The sequence below is a fragment of the Dermacentor andersoni genome, chromosome 4 (genome assembly GCF_023375885.2).
Source record: "Dermacentor andersoni chromosome 4, qqDerAnde1_hic_scaffold, whole genome shotgun sequence".
In the NCBI taxonomy this organism is placed as follows: Eukaryota; Metazoa; Arthropoda; class Arachnida; order Ixodida; family Ixodidae; genus Dermacentor; species Dermacentor andersoni.
The window spans coordinates 58,125,565-58,143,007 of NC_092817.1; the positions used below are offsets into that span (position 1 = coordinate 58,125,565).

Below are 17,443 nucleotides of genomic sequence, written 5' to 3' on the forward strand. Positions count from 1 at the left end.
TTAGTCCCTGCGAACACTTCCAACTTCATATCACGCGCGACTCAAGCGAGACATCCCACGTCTGAGGTGTTTGCCGGCGCAACTGCAGTAGGGTCCACAGGGAAGCCCTGCGAAAGACAGATTGTGTGTGTGTGTGTTTTTTTTCTGGCGTTGACGAGTGCGATAAACTGCGAGAGTACGTGTGCGCGTGATTAGTGGACGTTGTAAAAGGTGTTGCCCTTAATTTATGGAGCTGTTGGCGAGAAAAATGGAGGTATGCCTAAGCGCGCAGGTACGTACGCATGGCTAGTGGACAAATACATTAAGCAATGTTTAATTATTACACATCTAGCATGTGACTACACCATCGGTTTCATCCAGAGGATCTTCAACTTCGAGTGTGTGGCTTATTTTTTCGAGTTCATGGCGGACTGCACGACCTCTGATTATCGCACCCGTTGCTTGGATATCACTCCGCCACTATTATCGCTCCTTGATTGTAGGTATATGCTGTATATATATCGATAAATGATAATCTGTGGCTGTAACACATATTTTGGAAAGGGATTATGATACAAATGGCCTGCCCCGCAATGCAGCCACATGGCCAAAATGATAGCCGACTAGTGCCATATTGAAAGGCTCAAGGTTATTCTTGTACCTCCGAGAACATTAATCTTTCCGCTCGAGTTTATGCCCACGTGTGTCTCGACCCATACAGAAAGGCGGTATTGGACTGGCATGTACACCTTCCGTCAGTGCTTTCACTCCGCGACCATAGAACTAGCCACGTGCCGCAGTTACCATTATCCTCTTTCGCCCCACCCCTTTTCTATATATTTTTCTCTAACTCCCTGCACCGTCTTGCACAGTGGTTAAGGCGGCCATCACTGAGCGAAACAATTACCGTGGTTTTCCTTCCACTGCCTCCTAATCAACCACTTTTCTTTTTTATTTCCTTAAAGGCCTTCGTGGGGATATTACATAAGGGGCGGAGTTTACATGTGCAATGACAGGCAATTAGCCACACGTATTCACTATGCATAATGCACATTCAAAGACTCGGCGAAGTTCCATGAATAAATAACATCGTTGCATTACATGTCGGATTGGCTGGTACACTGAGCTTATACGTTGGACGGACACTCAACTCCACTAGACGCCAAAGCCTGGTCACGCAGTGGCGTAGATTGTAGTTTGACAAGGGCTGCGTACTTAAGAGTGTGTAGCGCAAGCGCTATTGCTCCTGGCATGCGCTTGCGTACATTTGTGGACGCGGCAACAAGCCATTTATGGTGACGGGTTCCATTTGTGACATCTAAAGAGGTTGGCGTTTCTCTCGCTTCATAAAAGACCCCAGAAGGAAGTTCAGGACGTAACGTCAGTGCGGCTTTTAGGTTGTTCTTTTCTTTTGCTTCTGTATACTTAACTTGCTTAAACATTACTTGTTTTTCTTTCTTCCTTTATTTTATATCGTTTCGTTTTCGTTATCTCATTTCCAGTCGATGTGTACTTATGTGAAAAGCTTGTCATAATGCAAAAAAGGTGAGGCGTGCAGACAGGACACAAGAGTAGAGAAGTGGACAACACGAACGCGTTCATGTTGTCCACTTCTCTACTCTTGTGTCCTGTCTTCACGCCTCACCTTTTTTCGCATAATGAATCCTTACCAACTAGCTCAGCTTTCTGTCGCTCTAAGCTTGTCATAAGTGAGACTGAATTTCTCACTCTCCATTACACTCTATTTCTCCCTATCTCCCTATCGGCGCTCTAGCGGAGCCTAATGCATAACAAGGCTAAATGAAGCAGTATTTAAGAGAACGTGCCTTTATCTCACTTCTCAAAAGGAATCAGAATGAAGCACACGGCCTTCTGCTTGGTCGGGGCCCTCGTCGCTGTTGCCTCCTCACAAGACGACGCCAAATTGACCGCCGCAAGCAATGACTTCGCCTTCCGGCTCCTTCCGTTGATGTCGAGGTCCCAGTATGAGAACGTCTTCTATTCGCCGTACAGCGTGGCCACCGCCCTTGCCATGGTTTACGCTGGTGCAAAGGGCCCCACACTGCACGAACTGTACGAGGCCCTCGGCTACGACTCGGCGGGACTCGCGCAGGCCGAAGTTCTGAGCGCGCACGCCGAGCACAATCGTCAACTGCTGGCGCCGTCCAACTCGACGCTAAAGATCGCCAATGCTGTTGTGGTCGACGACAGGTTGAACGTTCTCCCGGGATACGTGAACGCCCTGGAGAACGGCTTCGAGGCCGAGCTTCTCAAGGTCGACTTCGCCGGAGCAGGCCAGGAGGCCGTGAATTCCATCAACTCGTGGTTGAGCCGGAAGACGCGTGGTGCTTGATGCCATCTACTTCAAAGGGATGTGGCGCACAATGTTCAACAGGTCGAACACGGTGGAGGCCTTCTTTTTCACGAGCGATGGTCGGGTGTTCAGAGTCGACACCATGCAGGGCACAGCCCAGGCGGGATATGCCTACCTCAATGACATCGGAGCTTCGCTACTTGAGCTGCCTTACAGTGGCCTCGACTACAGCATGACGATCTTGCTTCCCAACCACACTGACAACTTCGGAAGTCTCAGGAGGGGCCTGACTCTAAAAATACTCAGTAATGCAGTGCGCCAACTCTACGAGACTACAGTCGATGTTCGCCTCCCGAGGTGAGTAGGTACTTAAGGATGAAACGAGAGGAGCCGTGGAACAGATGCTGGCAAGAAGTTGGGGGTCGTGCAGTCGGAATACGTGCAGTCGCTTTTCGTATTGGAATTAAGCCTGAAAAGGATCGCGAAACGAGCAAATATGCCACGCTACCAAGCTAAAAGTGCGAAAGAGTATTAGGGGAAACAAACAGTTTCCGAGATCTTTGCACCAAACTGTAGATGGCCTCGATGCTGGGCTCCGAGATCCTGCGTTACTGTAGCATATTAGGTAGGGTCCTTCGTTTCTTGGTTTTATATTTTTTGAAATTCAGAGGTAAAAATTGGGCGTTATTTTTAACGACGAAAAATAAAGAAAGGTGAGAAATCTGGCGTTTTGCTGTCTGGCAGGAGATACTGAGAGAAATATAATGTTTTGTTGTCTGGCAGCCGAAAGTTATGGATTTTGCTGGTAACCTTTACGAACATTTATTACAGGGCATGGTATTCTTCTGGATGCGGACGTTCTGTTTAAACAAGTTAAATCACTCACATAAACACGTAATGGCAAAATGAGGTGCCCGCAAATCATGTGACGATGGCATCTCTACAAATCCTTGTTGACAGGTGGTATTAATATATTTAAAACAGACCACATTACCGAAAGAGAACAAATAAAGGCAGGTTTGGCAATGCCATCATTATGTTATTTTCTACACTTCTTTACCAAATGAAAAAAAAGTACAAAAAGTAGTACACAAGGGCATGCTTCGCAGGAAGTGTGATGCTTTTTTTTCACTAACGTACGTTATCGTATGCAATGAGAGCATTTCTGGGTCCATCCAGGGAGAGACCTGTCGGGCCTGTCGCTCTTGTCTGTTGTCGACTTGTCGTGCTGTTTTACTTGTTCCTAACATATGTTCTTGCAACATCTTGCAACCAAATGAATCAGATACCAACTAAACAAATCAACCACCCTTCTTTGAACTTAACGCAGTTGGGTAAACATCCTCCCAGTGTCACAGCTACCTTTCGCAATGCAAAGGGTCATTAGCGCTGGATTAATTAGCTTCCTAAAGCATTACTGCCGTTTACATGAGCACGACGTGTGGAAAATGCAATGCTATGTGCCGTCATCGCATTCATATAAGCGTGGCTACTAAAGAAAAAGCAACAAGCGTCAGTTCACTCAATGCCTCAGACGCTGAATATATATATATATATATATATATATATATATATATATATATATATATATATATATATATATATATATATATATATATATAAATTTGTATATATTCGGCGTCTGAGGCATTGAGTGAACTGGATATTATCAATGTTAATAATATGATCTGTCAGGATCATTTGGTCCCAAAAGTGAAGCAGCGTTCAGTAGTTTTGTAATAACTGCATTTAATAACTTTTGAAGGGACACTAAAGCAAAACAATAATTCAGTTTAGAATGATAAATCATTCTTTGAGAAAAATTGCCGTTAATTTAGATAAATAGGTCGATTGTTCGAAAAGAAAACGAAGGTCAATGTTTCAATTTTTGAAACCTCAGAGTGACATCACGGATTTCGAAGTTTTTTTTTTTTTCATATTTGGACCACGCTGGCTCAGTAAACTTTGTCGAAACTTACGATATTTTTTTTTTATTATGGAGCTTTACGTGCCAAAACAACTTTCTGATTATGAGGCACACCGTAGTGGAGAGCTGCGGAAATTTCGGCCACCTGAGGTTCTTTAACGTGCACCTAAATCTAAGTACACGGTTGTTTTCGCATTTCACCCCCATCGAAATGCGGCCGCCGTGGCCGGGATTCAATCCCGTGACCTCGTGCTCTGCAGCCCAACGCCATAGCCACTGAGCAACCACAATTTACTATATTCAGTCTTTGACTCTTTACCAATACAATGAAATCGATCTTTACTGCAACTTGATTTTCATAAATTTTGTTCGGGGTGCAAAATTCGGATTTGATTGGGGTTTACCCGTAAACCAATAACTTCACGTATACGCACCAGACCATCAGACCATGTGCTTCCGTTCAAAGCGAAGTCCCTACACAAAAATTCGCAGCCGTTACAGAGTACCTCATGTATGTTCCATTGTCAAGGTATACACCCATGGAGGAGTGCTCCTTGACTCATGCATCCCCCCCCCTCCACGCCCCTCTCATCAAAAACCAGAGAACTACAAAGTTCACCCTGTCACCGATAACCCTAACCGTTATGTAGGATGCACATTACTTTAAGGCGGGCGTTACAACCCGGACACAAGAAAAAACAAGAAGGACAACACAAGCACGCCGGAATTTCAATGACGTGACTCCCTGCCAATTTACTCCAGGCAGCAAAGCTTAGGCAGCCCCAATTACCGCCTGTTACAAAGGAGAATGTTGCAAGAAGATTCTTTTTGTAGAAAGTAGCAAAATATGCGTAAAGAAGCTTCCCAATTTTAACCACAACAATGGCCAAATTATTTTGCGTGCCTCCCTGAATGCACGGTTAGTTTGGCTTCCACGCCGGAATATTTTGCCTGATTTTTTCGAACCTGTTTTCACCCCGCGAAACTAACTTGCAGCTCTAGATTAACCTTCTAAAAGTGGATAAACCTGACCTTTTTGCAAGATGCGTTACACTAAACTCGACATCGAGATCGCCTGCGTCTTAGCATAGGTATCATCATCATCAGGTATCAGCTGCCGGCCCCGAGCTGCCGCGAAGACCTTCGGACTCGACACACCATCAATGTTGCAGTACTCTAGTTATACAGTTATACGCAGCTCCTGCGACAACAATAAATTCAAATACGTGTGGTATACAAGTGTGCGGAACACGATAATGCCGTCATTATTTAATGTATGACTCATACCCAATAGGCTGGCCGAAGGGACTGTGACGAGTGATAATCGGAAATAAAACTTCAAGAGTCACAAAGAGTAGGTGACGTAGAAAGCAGAAGTTAAATCGAAAGAGAAAATAACTGCAACAGAAGAATGAGTAATCAACTGAAACGTGGTACAGACAATGAACGTACGCTTGCTAACAAATGTCTTGGCTATTTATTTAACCTTGTAACTAGCGCATCATTCTTCTCAGCATCTTCACTTTCTGCTCTTCGTTGAAAAAGAGGGAGAAAATGTTAGTTGGCCGTTTATTTTTCGGCTGACTTATCGACCATATAACGACGACCATGCTGGGCAATAACGAGCTGGCCTTCCAAATCACGCGCCCTGCGCGAGCGTCATTTATTCTGCGGCTCCCGTTACTTCTCGCAGCGGCAAAAACGAGATATCGAATGCCGGGCGCACGTGACAAAAGAAGCGTAAAAAGAAAATCGCGCAGCGTTCACCTTCCACGAACGGCATGTTGTGTGCCCGGCTACGGCCGCACTCATCTACGCAACACTAGTCGATATCCAAGGCTGCGCCGGCCGCGCGCGTGCCTGTCAGGGATTTTCGAAGCAGCAACAGCACGGCTGCCTGTCGTCTAGGGAAAAGAAGACGGCGCGACGACGCAACGCACCCTCCTTGCCGTTCTCCCAACACACCACTCTTTCTCCCACATTCCACTTTTCCAACGGCTGCGAAACGTCCGCAAGGCAGAAAGAAACCGGTCCCTTTCGACCAGTGTCGGCAAGCACACGCACGTCGACAAGTGCGCGAGACTAGCAGGTGTACAACAACAATTCACAGCTGGGCGTGGGCCACCGCACTTCGCACATTGCACATCGCAGGCACCCAACCCAGCGCACACGGGACCCGGGCTCGAGTCCGCGGTGCCTACCAGAGCGTCTGTGACGGACCACCAAGACAGCGTGAAAGAAAACCGTGCGTCGTTTTTTTTTTTCTTTTTCCCGGGGCCGGAATGTCGAACGAAGCGTGAGAGAGCGCGCGCACCGTATTCATGACTATAGTTGTGACGGGTGCTGCCATTAAGTTAATGAGCTCTTTTTTTTTTGCGAGGAACACGCCGCACGATATTCGAGCGCAAACACGCCGCATGGCTGTAGCGTGCTCATGAATTCAGCAAAGCCTGCTCATTAGAAGTCCAGCAATAAGGCGACTGATAGTGGCTTCCTCAACGAAGAGGTGATTTCTAGTTCGCCATCTAATTATAGCCGTACCGTGACGTAATTGTAGAGGTACTGCAGGCGTTCGCTTATCGTACATTAGCGGCATTTCGCATTTTGCTTCGTTAATATATTTGTCGTTGCTTGTAGCTATGTTCACGAATGATATAACGTATAGTATAGACGTGATTCAGCAATGGAGAGAAGTACGCAAATAATGACCAAAGAAGCAATGCTACTGCGGCTGTATGAGTATTGGATCAACGCTGACTTGCCATTTGCTTATTCGTAGCCTCGGTTCCTTCGCAAGTACCATTATAGTCGCTTTCTGTCTTCCTCCCTGTGGCTGGACGCTGGAGTAAGCTCTCTGTGGGCGCCTACGGGCAATTAGCCGGTAATCTTTATTTTACAGCGGCGTTCTCGGAACAGGGCTGCATAACAAGCTGCAGCAAGGGAGCTTGCTCTAAAGCTTTTGTCTAAGACTAAAATGATGGAGGTCGCACGAGGACAAATGAACTATTTCGCTCGATGACTGCAGCATCCGCTGGCCTAATGAATTGAGGTGCCAGTGTAAGGTGTGTTGTGTAGCGACAGTGTTAATGAGTAGCACCATTATGCTATGGGCTCGACAGCTTTTGAACCATCCGAAAGCTGCCGTCTTTCAGCGTTTTGGAGGCATGCGTCAAAAGTATGTTGTGTGTTAGAATTATAGTCGTGGCCATATTTGTCAATTCAAATAAGCAACAGATGGGATATATTTCTTAGTTCTTTTCTGTCGCCAAGTTATAGTGTTGTAATGTTAGCGCTCAAAAACATATGCGAAGCTTTCATAGGAGGGCATAAATCTTTCCGTGCGTCATTCGATTTCGCTTTTTCCATCGCGCACGCAGACAGGAATGCGTATGGTAAGTGTTTTTCTGCGAAGGTGCAGGCACTGCCGACCGAGGTCGTCCAATGTAACCGCAAAACATGAGGCACGCTTTATGCTAGCTTCTTTCCGGGAAACGCCGAAAGGAATGGCAAGACGATGCTTTGCGACGAATCGCATAGCGATGCAAGAGGCGGCTGTGCTTAAGATCCGCCGCGCTTCCCTCCGTTTTCTCCAAAAGGTTCGCAGAATGCAGCTCACGGTCTTCTGCCTGGTCGGGGCCTTCCTCGCTGTGGCTTCGGCGCAAGACCACATCAGGGTGATTGCCGCAAGCAACGACTTCGGTTTCCGACTACTCCCACTGCTGTCGGTTTCCCAGAGCGACAACGTCTTCTACTCACCGTACAGCGTGACCACGGCCCTGGCCATGGTTTACGCCGGTGCCGAGGGCATGACGCTTCGCGAACTACACGAATCCCTTAGCTACAACTCAGTGGGAATCAAACAGGACAAAGTCCTGAGCGCACACGCTGAGCACAATGGTCGTCTGCTCGCGCCGTCCGACTCGACGCTAAAGATCGCCAACGCAGCGGTACTGGACGACAAGATTAACGCTCTGCCGGGCTACGTGAATGCCCTGAATAACGGCTTCGGGGCCGAGCTTCTCAAGGTTGACTTCATTGGAGCGGGCCAGTCAGCCGTGAACGCCATAAACTCGTGGGTGAATCAGAAGACGCAGCAGAAGATCAGTAAGTTGTTCGACGAACCGCTCTCCAAAGACACCAGACTGGTGCTTCTGGACGCCGTCTACTTCAAAGGGACGTGGCTGACAATGTTCAACCGGTCCGAAACGACGAAGGCCCCCTTCTACACGGCCGACGGCCGCTCGACCAGCGTCGACACCATGCAGGGAATTATCAAGGCGGGATACGCCTATGCCAGCGATATCGGAGCCACAGTGCTTGATCTGCCTTACAAAGGCCTCGACTACAGCATGTCGATACTGGTCCCCCGCAACGGGACTAATGTCGAAGTGCTGAAGAGGGCCCTGAAGCTGGAGGTGCTTAGAAATGCTCTGTCCCGGCTTCGCCAAATTAAGGTTGAACTTCACCTCCCTAGGTAAGATGGCATGCTTCCACTGAAGTTAAACCAGTTTCATTTAAGTTAAACAAAACGGACACGAACATGGTGTTAAAGAAAAATTGAAGTACGTTGATGGGTTTTTATTTTTATGTAGGACAAAGGCTCTGGACATTGTAAGTTCTACAAAAAATGCGCGTTTTCGTATTTTATAGGTAGCCGTTGGCTTTATCTGAAATAACCGTAAGAGCAACCCGTGTTGGGATGTTTTTTTTACTTTTCGCCAGGCCGAAAGTGGACATCACCCTTAGTGAAATTTACAGTGGTGGAACCATATAGTTTATTGCGTAACCGTGTGCCCTATTGATGCATGTGTAGCATTGTGTCTGGAGCTGAATTCGTGTACACTGCTTTTGTAAATTTAGTTACATAGATGTTTCCGAGCACGAGGTCCTGGGTTTGATTTCCGGCCATGGCACATTTCGTTCAGTGGGGGGAATCGAAAGAAAACACTCTTGTATTTAAATTTAGGATTATGTTAAAGAATCCCAAGTGATCAACTACGGCGTTTCCTTGACCAGCGAATACATGCAAAATTGCCGCGCGATTGGAAGCTCAAGAAACTTTGCGCGAATTCGCGGGCATCTTTCACGCTGGAAAAAACACTTTTATGTAGCACATATTGAGCTAGAGAAAGCCGTAGCGGGAGTTTTTCGTTGCCCTACAATTTTCTCATTGACACTTTTCATCCAATTATAATATTTGAGAAGTTCATAAAATAATTAAGACTAATAATGTCGTTAGACGGAATGCAAAAAATAATCTGAGTATCTCCAAGAGATGGCAAACAACATTACCTTGGTTCTGTCCAGCTACGTCGCGTTTGTATATCTTTAAAACTTGGTGCGTGATAGTTGGGACATCCTGCTTATAGCCTCCATATCGTAAATATTTTCCCAGTGGAGAGCCTACCAGCTATAATATAAGATTAAAAGGAGGAGCGAAGGTCTCAATTTATTCTATGTGACCACAAGTCCAAGGGAACACATAATGAAGCCAAGGAAAGCCTGAGAAGATAACTAGCTTTTACTGAAAATTTATTTTTGGATTTATATTAATATCGCAGTTAACTTACATTATGCTTATTTTTCCTCACTGTCTGTTGGTTTCGTTTGGTTTAACTGACTATGATGCTGTAAGGAACCGAAGGGTCGAATCAGATTATTAATTAATTAGGGGGGCTTTACGTGTCAAAACTACGCTCTGGTTACGAGGCACGTCGTAGTGGGGGACTCCGGAGTAATTTGGACCACCTGGGGTTCTTTAACGTGCACCTAAGTCTTAAGTACGCGGTTGTTTTCGCATTTCGCCCCCATCGAAATGCGCCCGCGGTGGCCGAGATTCGATCCCGCGCGAGTGCCCGACCAAGAGGACCAGCGAAGCAGCCTTCTAGAACAACACGGCGCGTGCCGAGCTTTCGAATCGAGCACGCGCCGCCGAACTTTTATTTTTCGCACCACCTGCTGTGCCATTGTCCACGATACACCCCTGAGAGACAAGAACTTGCCAAAGCTTTTAAAAAACTGGACAATCGGCCGCTTTCTGTGCAAGTGCTGCTGGAACACCGCCCCGCCCCCATCGCCCGTCGGCCCATAAAGCGGTGAAGGCGCTTTTGTGTTTCTTAAGGACGACGGGTTTGTGCGACCATCTGTGACATTTAATGCAATTTCTGTAGGACCACACGCGTCAGCGAACTCGCCGCAATTTCATTCTTTCCTTCCCTCCTCTCTCTCCCTGTGATCTTTGTTTTCCCCTTTCCCATTCCCCCGGTGTAGGGTAGCCAACCGGACGTTATTCTGGTTAACCTCCCTGCCTTCTACTTTTCTCTTCCCTCCTCTTCTCGCGTTTCCCAGCCGGCACCAAGACGCCGGCTGAGACACATCCCACGCGTCGATGCGCATTACAAACCCTTTCAAAACAAGAAGCCGACGTCACTTATACAAAATTTATGGACTTAAGAAAGGACACTTTACAAAAGAATTGCGTATCGTCGTCCATTGAGTATCTGAAAAGAAAAAAGTAAATAAATAAGTATATAGGAAATAAAGAGGTATGTAATATGACTCCACCTAGTCTAAAGAGTGCCTTTGTTCATTTTCATAACCAGGAAAAGTGCATATGTGGGGAGAAATTCGCAAAAAATATGTTTTACGTAAGTGCAGCTGTTTGCTGACTGGTGCTCACCGTGCTGGGAAATAAATTACAATAAGGGACGATGCGATAGCCGAGGCACCAGCAAATCATACGACCAGTGTTGCGTTCTATTAGCTTTGTAAATATTACGTGCGAGCAATAAGAACACCGTCACCGATTACTAGCGATTATACTGGTACCTGCAGGTGTTATCGCGATAAAGACGCAGTCTAGAAATTCTATTTTTCAGGGACACGAACCTAGTTTGTTCAACTGAGAAATCAGTCGTCTGGTATATTGAGCTGCGATACCTTCTTTTTTAAAGAAAATAGGAAAACGGGAAGCGCATTCTTCATGCTGTATTATCAACACGATGATTAGGTTTGAGCGCACCTAAAGCAAGAAGTTGTGTGATACCCAATAGACAGGTTTGAGGTCACGGAATAAGCTGGGAAAATTTCTCCTTGGCATCGCTTAATTACATAAAAAAAACTGTTCGTTTGCTTTAACTGAAATCTACTCTCTGCGAATTTCTAAATTACGTTAATGAAAGTAGAAAGCATGAACTGCAATTTCAGTTTCTGTATCCTCTCCCAATCGTGTTTTTCTCTCTCTCTATTGAGACGCCTATGCTTCTTCCAATATTGAGTTCCTTTCATCACGTGTTCTACGGGGTTTCAACATCGGCATTCAGAGTCGTGCTTAAGATGTTGCCAGTTTTCATACGCGCCACACGGACATGAAGTTCTACACCCGAAAGAATGAGGCTGGATTAGAATAATACACCGCAAAGTTACGATGAATTAATGATCCTTTATTTGCTCACTCGCGGCGTGGTCAAGTGGCCTGGCCACAGAACTTTAGTCCATGTTTTCAGCGAAACCTTCCTTTAAGCAATCTCCTTTGTTTTCTCGCGCGAAGTTACTTGCTATGAGGAACGATTTCACCTCAATGCTCTGGAAAATCCCCGACGAGCACTCTACGGTGCCGGCCAGTGGAAACGTAACTTTGCGTTCAAGGGCACTCCGTGGCTCGAGTAGGCGGCGTATGCATCACGTGGAGTCTACGGCGGGTTTCAGAATAGCCCAAGGTGGTGACTGTGTTTCGGGCAACTTCGAGGACAATTTGCCCAGCAACGAACCATCGATGACGCGCGGGCGTTCGATTTTGGGAGCGTGAGTTTGCGCGCGTGTAACAAACATGCGATTCACACATCAGAAAATGGAATAACATGTAGAAGATCTGACAGAATACTGCGAAGATGCTTGTACTCGGGAAGATTGCGACCATCTATAAGCAATGCTCATGACTTCAAAAGCATCCGAAACGAAGGATATTATCGGCGTATACTGTTTCACAAGAAAGCGGATGATAACAAATTGCAGAGTTATAGACTTACTACCTTCATTTCAGTTGGGGAAAAAAAATCCACTATCGCAGATTTGGAGGAAATTACAGTAGTCTAGCCGATGATTTCAACCAGCCCAGGAAACTTGAGAACTTTGGAAATACATCGTCCGCATTTAATTACAGCCACGTCATCATCTGGTAATGAAGATGTTTGCGTAATATTATGACCAACTCCCATAAAGGTACTCAATGTTTGCAAAAACGCGTCCGATTCAGTATATATAGCTGCGGTCGTGAAGGCACTGCGTCGTGGAAGAGCAGAGGAAAGATACCGCGAGTATGTTATGCAATATCTACAGGCATTTCGCGGTAAACGTAACTCCTGAGGAAAAACGTGGAAGAAAGTAGGATGGCCAGGGAGCTTATTGAATAACAGAATGGGTCACAAGACAAGGGAAACGAAGCCAACGGTGGCGGAAGATTATACGTAGCGCAGTGTAGTTATAAAATTGTCCGGCAGAGGAAGCACTCAGCTAACGCAACACAATGATAACCGGAGATCATTGGTAGCAACCTATGCTTTACAATGGTCTTAAATAGGCAGCTGCTGATGACAATGACAACATAAAATGTATGCACACGGAGATCACAGTCATGAAGAGCTTTTTCTGTCCGCGCCTGGTGCAGGTTTAGGCTGGAGGAGACGTACGAGCTGAAGGAGCCGTTGAGGAGGTTGGGCATCAAGAGGGTGTTCAATGCGGGCGAGGCTGACCTGTCCCGAATCAATGGAGGCAAGGACCTCTTCGTGGACCAGGTGTTGCACAAGGCTGTGGTGGAAGTCAACGAGGAAGGCAGTGAAGCTGCCGCCGTTGCTGGTGTCGAGATCAACACGCGCACCACGTCCCATCCGGTCGTGTTCCACGTCGACCACCCGTTCCTGTTCTTCATCCGTAACACACGGATCGGAGACATCCTCTTCGTTGGACTAGTGAACAAAGTCGAATGAGCGCCCGCCCATGCTGGCACTAACTGCAACAGGGTCTCTCATTTACCAACTCGCTTTCCTTTCCAAGTTGTAGACACATACCAGTGTTCATCCAGTGCTTTTTTATTGTTGTTTAGTATTTTTACTCTACTCATATCTTACTCGATGTGTCTCACAGGTCTCCGTACAGGGCCTGTTTCAATGTTGGTTTAGTCACATCCCGCCTGCCTTTCCTTAGCTTTGCTCTCTCCTACTTTCTAGCTTATCAGCTGTGAGAATCTGAAGTATTTTGTTGGAATGATGATAATGCGAAGCACAACAAAAAAGACGAGGCTAACATTTGAAGCAAACAACAGAAAAGTATGAATGTTCCCGTTAACGTCTTCGTTGTGCTGATTTTACAGTTAAAATAATGAGCAGAAGTCGTTAGACCCATCCCTCAATACTGTAGAATACGAGCACTCACAGGAAAACGTTGAGGGAAGGCTGAATGTGTGTAATGGAAGGAGACATTCGTCCTCAAGTTGTACTCGACGTTGATATCTCCTGTTCTATACACAATGCATTCTAGTGTATGTTTGTAAGTTGTGTCATCCACATTCGTTTTCGTACCAGAAAGCAAATGTTCGCGACTGCTCTGCCAAGAAAGTGGAGGAGGTTTAGTCGGATTCAGTCTACAGTTTTACTGAATCCTCTTTGCTCGAAAATACGCAGGCTTCTGTCAGGCTGCCGCATATTGGAAACATTGTCGGACTTCAGTACCGTAGTTGTGAGGTAGTGGTTTGAAAGTACTTGGCAAGGTGCTGCAATTTGTAATGCGTACCTTTAGCTCTGAAGAGCTTGACAAGGGAAGCTAAAACAACCTGCAAAAGACAAAGAAAGAGCACAAATTTCGGCGCTACCTTCCAGTTTATTGGAACTCAATTCTATAATGTCCTTCATATAAACGCTTTTATTTTGTTCACGCATTTTTTTTCTAACAAAACGCATACAATTTTTGTGTACTTTCATGAAATAGGAAGCTCTTCGCCGTTATATTATATCATGTTTAGCGCAAAGGCGCAAATTAACATGTTCACTTCAAATAAAACTGAGTTCTGCGAAGCCACATGCGTGCGAGAAAAAATTTTGTGCCAGTACACGTAGCGTAAGTTTGGCAGCGTAACTTCGAGTGTTCATGTTGGTCAGAATTCACTGTTTCAAGGGCTCGTATCAAGGGCTTGTTTTAAGGGCTTGTACGACACTTAATTCTAGCTGCCATTCTCTATGATGGAGAACCGTACCCATCCAAGTTTAGAAAGGTCGTCTTTTGTTGTGATTACTCTGTGACGACTACTGCTCTAAATGACGTGGTGGTAACGCTTTGCAATTCTCTCTCTCTTCTTTTTGCTTGTTCTTTGATTGCTTGAGAATTTATCTGCCTTTGCCACAGTGAAAAACTGGGCTACAAGTTCCTATGGCCGCCGTCCAACCACAAAGGATGCTGGCTTCCAGTATATGTTGTCTGTGCAGAGCTGTGCCATCAGGGTGTATAATATGTTTTTGTCGTGCGACTAAAATTAATATCTACACTTTTATCGTTATGATAAGGCTTAGCACTCTGCCTGAGGCCTGATGCAGACTGCTCATGCTAGTCTCTACTTATGTGCTATTTCTTATTTTATATCTTCAAACAGAACGCGATACGGGGACCCAGCAGTAACACTTTCATTGCTGTGAGTCGGTCAGGCCTGTGAACCGAAGTATTATTTCTCTAGTTCAATGGCGGAAACAGGGTAAACTTCAGTGGCATCGGCCAAGACTGCCATAAAGAGTGAATTCATGCACCCCATGCATATAGTCACAGCTAGTTCTTTTTTATTATCGCAAGATGACTTCGATTTTAGCCATCGCTTAAGCAAAAGCAAAAGTATAATAATGATAAATCTTAAAGGTATGTCACTTGATGGTTGCCTGTCCTTCCCTTCATATTGACTTTTATGTAACGCCGGTCATTGCAATACGGAAACGTAGCTCATTGCTTGAAAGACTGCTTTCGCTAGAAAAAAATATTTGATGCAATAGTTCTTATCATTTCATTGCGTTAGCAATGTGATAGAAATATTAATCGGACGCGCTTTGTGTCAAGTACGAGCAATAAAACGATGACAAAATCACTGCAGCGTTCGGTCGCCTTCATTGTTATACTTGTGCACGAAATGTCAACGGGTAGTATGTGCAGTGACAGCGACGAATAAAACTTTGATGCCTACGGATGTTGTCATGTGGGTTCTGCGGAGTTACGTTGACATTACGAAGGAAGTATACGTTCGCAGAGCGGCACTTACTAAGCTGATAATCACGTTGTCATTAGCAACTATCATGAAATGAGCCTGCCGCGGTAGCTTAGCGACTATGGCGTCCTGTCGCTGAGAACGAGGCCGAGGTCATGGGTTCGACTCACGGTCACGACGCATTCCCGTTCGCATTTTGATGATGGTTGAATGCAAAGACACTCGTATACAGCGTGCTTTTGCTTTCGCGTTAAAGAACCCTTGGTGCTTAATATCCTCCTCCACCACGGCGTCCTTCATAACCCGCTGTCCAGTTTCGGGACGTTATAGGCCTATACCCCGCAGTTTGATATTGACTTATCACGTAACAAAAACATAACATGTATTTTTTCAATATCGTTAACTGATACGTAAAGATAAGCAAGGAATGCGAGAAGTTTACGATCAAATCTCAACCTTGTCCTATGTTGCAGTTTTCACTTTTTTATGCTAACTTTGGGCCCTGTCCTGTGATCTCTGATATTAAAATATTTAATATTAAACTCTGAATCGTATCGGGAAGGCCAAAAAAATGCAGCCGCGTCTTTTGACTTCTCGAGGAAAGAAACAGGCGAATCCACATAATCCTCGGTGAAGTTACTGGACCTGTACATGCGGTTTCGCTTCAATTTTCTGGGGGGGACATGTGTAACGCAGACAAATGATGAGATTTTCAGAACTAATAACAATGGAAATAATAGCGAGAACTCAGCAAGTGTCGATGTTCCCATTGGTACTTTTGTCATGCTGCTTTAACTTTTAACATAATGTGCTTAACGAATGTGCTCCCGGATTGAAAAAAAGAAGAACCATGCCTCACATACAATAATTCCACATGAACGTGTTGCGATACCATACAAAAGCCCGTATATTCCCATGTACCATATTGGACGTGTGCGCAACATTCGATGCTCCATGTTGAGTATATGAACATATGGATATTTCATATAAAATCTTGTATGTTCTCATACACATATATTATATGGGGCATGTCCCATATATGGAAACATACAGGTTCAGGTATTGGATTTGGTGGCTCTGGGGCACATGGGTCTTATTGGTATGGTGTTCTATATAATATATTGGAACATACAGGCTTTTATATGGGGTCCTTGGATATAAATATTCAGATAGTGTTCCAGTCTGAAAGTATATATAGTTGGTTTGACTTCATTGTGGAACGTTTTGCGCACGTTGAACGAAGACGACAAGAAAAGGAGACAAAGACCAGCGCAGACTGACAGCTGAATTTTTAATCCTAAAAACAGCACATACATACCCTTGAGACCCATCACATGATCACCCATGAACAAATGTTGCCCATGAGTGGTGGTCATGTGATGGGTTTCGAGGGTATATATATGTGATGTTTTTAGGAATACAAATTCAGTTGTCATTGTGCGCTGGTCTTTGTGTCATTTTCTTGTTGTCCGGGTTCAGTATGCGTAAAATTTTCCACAATGTGTTCAAGTCATGTGCAAGCATTGTCATGCTTTCTGCGACTGATTGATCAATTGAAGGTTTATAACGTTCCCGCGGTAAAAAGCTGATCTAGAAGGCACCGTGCCAGTGAGCTCGAGACAAGTGAAGAATATAGTCCTCTCCTCGACGTCCTCTCTGCTCCCCCAAGAGTGCATAAAAACAATAAACAATTCCACTATATGTAGGAAAAAGTTCATGCGATGCGGGAGCCATTAAATTTACTTTCCGTCCATTTGGTGCAGTCTTGAAATGCGTCATTCACTGAGGTTGTTGCGAGTACGTATTTCTAGGCTGATAGCGCTACACGTCAAAAAAAAAAAAAAAGCCACAATAGAGTTCATAAAATAATACGCTACGTTCCTTCAGCACGGATTCAATAAGCACTAGGTAAATATTATATTAAGGTTGTCAATATCTAATCAAATGAGCATGATGATGTTAATTTGAGTCATTGCGTCAATGTTGA

General features: G+C 45.2%; 1 pseudogene; it reads left to right on the plus strand.

The window, feature by feature from the left end:
* The first annotated feature begins 1,834 nt into the window (after positions 1–1,834).
* LOC126536689 (iripin-2-like) lies at positions 1,835–15,435 on the plus strand (annotated as a pseudogene).
* The last annotated feature ends 2,008 nt before the right edge of the window (positions 15,436–17,443 follow it).